This window comes from Nicotiana tomentosiformis, chromosome 2 (genome assembly GCF_000390325.3).
Source record: "Nicotiana tomentosiformis chromosome 2, ASM39032v3, whole genome shotgun sequence".
Taxonomy (NCBI): Eukaryota; Viridiplantae; Streptophyta; class Magnoliopsida; order Solanales; family Solanaceae; genus Nicotiana; species Nicotiana tomentosiformis.
Genome location: NC_090813.1, coordinates 36,991,319 through 36,997,674, shown reverse-complemented (window position 1 = coordinate 36,997,674; position 6,356 = coordinate 36,991,319). Strand labels below are relative to the sequence as shown.

Sequence of the window (6,356 nt, the reverse complement as noted above, 5' to 3'; positions counted from 1 at the left end):
TCCACTGGGGTTAGTCTTGATACTTACTGGGTACCGACCGTGGTGTATTCATACTACACTTCTGCATATTTTTGTGCAGAGCCAGGTGTTGGAGATACCAGACTTAGATAAAGTTAGTCTGTTGATCGCAAGGATTCAAGGTAGAGCTGCTTGGTCATCGCAGTCCCTTGAAATCTTTCCATTTTATTGTACTGTTATCTCTTATTCGAACAATAATGTACACTACAAGAAAATAGGTCTTTAGCGAGGGGAAATCTGGTCGTTAAAAGTACAAATCCGATCGTTATAAGTTTATAACGACCAGAAAAAATCCGGTCATCCCCGGTCATTAAAAGTTAACGACCGGATTACAATGTGGTCGTTCAAGATCCTTTAGCGACGACATAATTTCCGGTCGTTATACATCCTTTTTAACGACCGGATTTTTCCTTCGCTAAATTGTTATCCAGTCGTTAAAAGTCTTTAATGACAACAACTAATTCAGTCATTAGAAGTGCTTTTAGCGACCGATATTCCCTTCTTTATTTGTATTAATTTTAAAAAGCAAATTTACCTTTCTTAATGCCCATTAATCTGTTTGAGAAACCTATAATTAAAGAGTTTCAATGGCCACATTTTTCTTTGCTAATGTAAAATTGTACTAAATATAAGTACAAAAATTTAAATTAGATGTATAGAACTAATTATTTACATGCTTTCATAAACACCCAACAATACTTTAAAATAAATCAAATACTTGGTATCTTTGTCAATATAGAGAACTAAAGTATCATATTTACCAGAAACCAATCTAAATCGTATGACATCATTTTTAATAATTCCTAAGAAGAGAAAAATAAAATTGCAGCATATGTACAGTGTCTTTAAACCATCCCTAACAAAATATAAACCTCTTGTACTTCAACTTGATCTAAACTTTCTTCAAAGATATGTTCTTCGGACTTCAAATATTTGATCTGTTAACATAATAAAGGTATGTCAGTTTAGTAACAAAGAATAAACAACTAAAGAAGAAATATCAGATCCATTAAATTAAAGGCTACACTTAATGGCCATAAACAAGAATTGAAATAATACAACGATCAGATGACTTGTTCCATGTATTGCAGGTTGACAGATATGAATAATAGAGAAGAAGAATTCAAAACTTATCCATTTAGAAATCCAGGCGTTACTTGCTACAGTATACATGGTAGTATATAGTCAGTTGAATATGACAACCCCTAAAGGGGGCAGAATGACATTAAGTACATTTAGTAAAAAAGAGAAAGTAAGCCAATGTATTGGCACTAAGAAGAGTTAGACTTTGTCAAAGGCATCAGAATGAGTCATAATTGGCAACAAAGACAAGAACATGTAGTAAAGAACAAGAGGAAAATAGATATCCACACATGCATAACCAACAGATTCACAATCATCTTGCCCCCATGTATGCTCTCTGCGAGAGATTGTCATCAGTTTCCTTTTGCCATCTTCCTCTAATAGGAGTACAGTATCATATTGTAGAGATGAACCGGAAGGTTTTCCATGGCATCGAAACTTTTTAGAAAATGTATTTTATGCAGATTTAGAAAATTGTATTGAAGTTTTTCTGGAGAACAAAATTTGTGGCGCACTATTATCACATACCTTATAAACAATGCCCAAAATTAATTGCTAGTAGAGAAACTAAAAGAGTTGGTAGGGAAGTGATTGGCCTTGGTAACAAGGACTGGGCTTTGTGAATAAGAAACATAGAGAGCAACCTCTAGAGAAGTCTTTGTACTTATTCTTTTTATCTGCTAAGGTAGTAATTGAAGTAGTCAAAGAGCTTCCTTTCATTAATTATTAGAAAATAGAGCTAGCTCACCAAAAATAATTTTGCAAGAATATAACTATCAATTTTTATTTTTTGCAAGAATATCTTTAGCATAAGAAAGTGAAGCATTCATTAAAATTTCATTCACTGTATGACGAGTTTATTCATTTGGACAACTTGTTAGACGTGTTGTCATAAATATAATTACCTAATGCAAAGCAAACACACAAATATAAGTATATAACAACAACAATGCCTCAATCTCAATCAAGATGGGTAAGCTTATGAAAAGACTCCTAGCAAATATTGGACCTAGACTAATTGTAATAAAAGGATCTAAAACGTAATCTCAACTTACTACCACATGTATAGATCTTTTATTTACATTGTGCTATATTTTTTGCTAGGTTTGCATGAATTCCAAGAAATTATAGGTCTTTCGAGATAACTCCTTAAACATATAAATAGAAGACAAATCCAAAACACTATCCTTTTCAATCTTCAAGAAATTCATATGTAAACTATGTTAGACCATTATTTGTCTTAACATCCTCATACCGAACGGGTGTGACATTGGTTCACTTTGTGCATATTCTCCAATATAAAGAAAAAAATGCACATATTGTTGATACAACCTTCTCTAAAAACTACAAACTTATATAATAGCATTTTCAGAGAATTCCAGATGCATTTGGACAATTTTCTTATCCTATTTTCTATCAGCAGAGATGTTAATATTCAACAGGTGTGTGCTATAGAGTTTTATTCTTAATCTGTAAATGGTCTTTTGAAAAGTTTCTTCTTTGTGAACACTGGATATTCTTGATAGAATATTAAAAACTTGTTCTTCTTTTCGTGTATGTTTTCCAATAGAACGAATGTTACTTTTTTTCCTCTTTTAAATTGTTAATTATCTCCTGTCTTCTGTATATTTTTGGTTTATAGGTTGTAACTAATTCTGTCTATTAAGTGTTCATTCCAAAAGCTTTAATATTATTTTCTGGCTTCACATTAGTCTGGAATTTCCTATTCAACCAAAAAGAAATTGGACTAGCCTAGTAATACTAGCAAATTACATGCATGAAATAAGCATTTAGCCTAAGCTATATTCCTTCATCCTTATCAGCAAGGAAAAATCTCCTTCAAGTAACCAAAGGATGTGGAGATCTTCTCATCCAAAATAGTTTAATACTAGCAAATTATGTAATGATATAAGCATTTAGCCTGAGATATATTCTTCTATTCAACCCAACGTTACTGTTTCTACAGACTCCCTGCCAAGTTTGGCGACATATATACAATAGATGATTCCATTAACCATAGAACATATGATTCCATGGGAAACAAAAAAGATTAATCATTAGAATATCAGCAAAGGAAAACAATTTTTGTCACAAACAAGACTTGCAGTTCTAACCATCAAGAAGTTGCTTCTAGGATAAACATACGCTGTAGGGCAATTTGTTCTTGAGATATATAACAATTTGCGAGTTACCGTATGTTTCTTAAGACAAATTCTGATCAAATAGATCCACATAAATGTAGTCAATATGTTCTTGAAACGGAATAGCTGCCAAGAAAATCTCCTCTAACATTTCTAGACTTATCAATAACAGGATAATAAAGCTTGTAATCGAGCTACACATGTACAAATATTTGAAACTTCATTCTTACTTAAAGGCACTTGTTTCAATGACTATATTTTTGTTTATTCATAAACCTTAATAACATAAAAAAAATAAAAAAAAATAAAAAATTCCACATAAGCATTGCAATAATTTTATTAAAGACTACAATAGGATTTCAATCTACTAACCTGTTAAATGATTTAATTTATTGCTCAATTGAAGATGGTGATGAAGGCTGATCAAATACTACACTTGCAAGCTGTGCGTATTTACTGTCTAACATATCATATTTACTCTCTAGCCCTTCCATTCGTCCTTTAAGTGATTTATTTTCCTTTTTAGTAGCATTCAACTTCTCTAATAATGCAGCTTTCGAGGAGTTACCACCTTTCAACTCCGTAGCAGTTATCCCACCACCAAATCCAACTGCATGACTCTTGCGTTGAGGTCCAAAGCACCTCTCTACAACCTCAATGTTTGTAAGAGACGATTCAGATTGCACCACTTCTTAGATTTTAGACTATAAATGAAAGATAATTTAATTAAAATACTGCAACACGGTAAACAAATGATGTAAAATGAAATTTATCAATAAACATATATATTTTTCATTGGTTTCAGGTTCAACAAGCTTGTTGTCCTTCTTACGAGTCTCAAAAAAGATAGTTGCCACATCTGGTGGATTGCCATCTTTACCTCCCTTCACATTAAAATAAACAAGGCAAAGAAATATTTTTAACAAGGATGAGATTTCTTAACAGAATTGCAAGATTTACTCACCAATTCATAAATGATCTCTCTAATTGGCTTACTACCCGTACGATGAGGCATACTCAACTTAGACCTATTGACCGAGTTTCTTACACTTTTTTCCTAAATTGAGAACACACCAAAAAATTATGGTCAGCCACTTAATATAACAAGATGTTAATTAATAAATAGTTATGAAATCATACCTTAAAATTGTCTGATAAAAAATGCTCCTTGACAAGCCATTCCTAATCACTCTTGTCTACCTTATTTGGCACATCTTTTAGAGCATCACGAAATGGCTTAGACTTAATATTCTTGTGCAGTGATCCTCTCCAATTGTTCCATAACTTTCTCATATGTTTCAAGACATGATCTCGTTGATCATTTATGTCATCACTATCAAATTTGTCCTATAATATTCACAAGTGTCAGTAAATATGGAACTATTCAGTAAACTAGAAAATAAAAATTTAACCACCTGTGTGTATCAAAAGAGATGATAAATATATTATAAAGTTTATTATACGAGTTCTAATTGATAGAGAGGGTAGATTCTTAAGTCTGTGACTTTGGATATGAAAGTGGGAGATTGGTTCTATTGTGAAAATTTTATCATCCACAACAAAGTCATAGATAAGCCATGACAGATTCATACCATGATGTGCTGCACATATTGGTTCCCTATATTGATCTGTCAAAAAGCTATTACAATATAAATATGTTCAGGTTTTTATTACTATGTAATATCACCAAAGTTGGTCTAACTTTTAATCTGTTATTGTGCTAGCTCAAAATCTTCACTCAAAGATCAAGGGAAAAATGGAGAAGATGAAACTCATCAGTAAGAGGAGAATGACAATCACTCTTTGGCATTAGTTCCTGTAGATTTGCCAAAGCCAAAGGAAAACAATGATCCCGTTGTTCTTGAAACCACTGTGACAGAAGTTCTTGATGCACTGAGGCATGCTAAAGAGAAACTTCAAACTCATATGGAGAGAAGAAATATGATTAGAGTTGGCTAATTTATATGACAAGTTGTTCATGGCATACTGGATGCTTATGGAACTATAGATAATGAAGTGCCAACCCTGATGATATTATATTATGTTCAAGCAAACTCACTGTTTCCATGTAATATTCTTGCAATAAAGGACATAATTTGGTGATAAACTTTCTATCCCAATTGAAAGGTCAAGGCTATGTCCTACTGGTGATCATCAAGTCATATTTGGTTGGTAAGTAAAAATTATTTATAACAACCAAGAAGCATAGAGATACTGAAAAAGAGAGAAATGTGGAGGTTCACTGTCATGCCCCGAACCTAGGAGCGAGACAAGCACCCGGTGCCTCACCTAACCTGGCGTACCAAATTGCGACTAAGGGACTCTGAACACATAATGTCATACTTTGGCCATGGGGCCACCTTGCAAGACAATTTGCGAAGCAAAATATAAAACTGAATGGAAACTAGCGCTAACTAAACATCAATATAAAGCTAGGCTGAAAAGGCCGTCATAGCTACTACAGCTGACAAACCACCAAATTATACATACCAGGCCTACAAACCCAACATACTGCACTAACCAACAGGATATGTCTACAAGCTTCTACTGATAGATGTACTATGATCGGAACAGGGCCCCGACCTACCCATAACATATATACAGATATACATAAGATGTACACAACACTCTAGACCTGGTAACTCCGAAAGACATGGAGCTTACCGATCAGGCTGAACTCGGGAAACACCTACTGAGGAGATCTACTCGTCCGTCTATCTGAACCTGCATGCATGAAATGCAGCGTCCCCGGAAAAGGGACGTCAGTACGAAATAATGTACCGAGTATGTAAGGCAATAACATAACTGAAAATCGAAACTGAACTGATAATATAATAACTGGAAGTAACTGGGAGTCAAAGATGATCTGGAGATATACTTACCTGCTGATACTGACTCAACTCCTTCAATATAGTAAGTAAAATAATTGTACGGCCTTATAAGGCTCGGTATATATATAACTGCTCTGCCATAGTAGGCTCGCTCATAGGCGCTCGGCCATACTAGGCTATGTATCTCGGCCATGCTGGGCTCGCTCATAGGCGCTCGGCCACAGTAGGCTCGGTATATAACTTTTCATCTGATCAGAGGTTGCCCAATAGGGGCCTGCCCATC

The 6,356-nt window shown here is 34.1% G+C and overlaps 1 long non-coding RNA gene across 1 annotated transcript; it reads right to left on the bottom strand.

Annotated features, from left to right (window-relative positions):
- Positions 1-714: 714 nt before the first annotated feature.
- LOC104111236 (uncharacterized) lies at positions 715-4,348 on the bottom strand. Its single transcript, XR_011413444.1, has 3 exons — positions 4,207-4,348; positions 3,615-4,126; positions 715-956 (listed from the first exon to the last, which is right to left on the bottom strand). It is a non-coding gene; the product is annotated as an uncharacterized lncRNA (long non-coding RNA).
- Positions 4,349-6,356: the final 2,008 nt, after the last annotated feature.